Here is a 1,050-nt window from a genome sequence, read left to right as displayed (position 1 = left end):
ATCGATCAGCTGCCTCCTGCACACCCCCTACTGGGGATGTGCCCACAACCAAGATACATGCCCTTGACCAAAATCAAACCTGGGACCTTTCAGTCTGCAGGCTGATGCTCTATCCACTGAGCCAAACCGGTTAGGGCTACAGGCACCTCTTGATTCTAAAAGGTTGGTGTCATCTGGGTTCCATACTCAACTCACTTCTCTTTTCATTCCAATCATATTCCCTGGGTGCCTTGGCCCCTCCCAAGTTTCTCTGCAGCCCTGAACCCCCTTCACAAGCTCTAAACCCCACCTATCCAGTTGCTTCCATGTTCTAAATTACTGCCAGACTGTGACTTCCTTTCGAGAAAGATCTAATGAATGTATTATTTCCCCAATGCCTGGTACCCTCCCTGTACACCATCAGCACTCCATAAAGCCTAAAACTACTCCTATTTGGGCTACGGATCCTGCCATTTGGGGGTTATCCCAAAGGCCCATCTCTGGGGGCTTATAAGCAACTAGTGGCCCAGTGCACAAAATTTGTGCACATTAAAAGGGAATTTATTAGAGAAAATATTTTAATATTGCTATTTGCCCTTTCTCTATAATAGAAGTGTCAGAGATGAAAGAAAATTCTCCCTCCTGTCAGAATCTGGGACACACCTTGGGACCCAGCGTCAAGTCGCCACCCACCCGCGTGCAACTCGAAATCACATGAGACCCATACCCAGCCGGCCCCACCCCCGTCAAGCCCCACAGGGCAGGGGTCACAGCCTCAGGTCCCCCAGCCCCGGTGCTGGGGTGGGGGGCGCAGCCTCAGATCCCCAGCCCCAGTGCCAGAGTGCTAGGGCGCCAGGGTGTGACTAGCATTTGCATATTAGCTCTTTATTATATAGGACTAGAGGCCCGGTGCACAAAAATTTGTGCACTCAGGGAGGGGGGGCCCTCAGCCCAGCCTGTGCCCTCTCGCAGTCTGGGACCCCTCGGGAGATAACGACCTGCTGGCTTAGGCCTGCTCCTGGGTGGCAGAGGGCAGGCCCAATCCCTAAGTGCAGCCCCTGGTCAGGCTCA

This window comes from Myotis brandtii, unplaced genomic scaffold, assembly GCF_000412655.1.
Source record: "Myotis brandtii unplaced genomic scaffold, ASM41265v1 scaffold8543, whole genome shotgun sequence".
NCBI lineage: Eukaryota > Metazoa > Chordata > Mammalia > Chiroptera > Vespertilionidae > Myotis > Myotis brandtii.
This window is presented reverse-complemented; position numbering follows the sequence as displayed.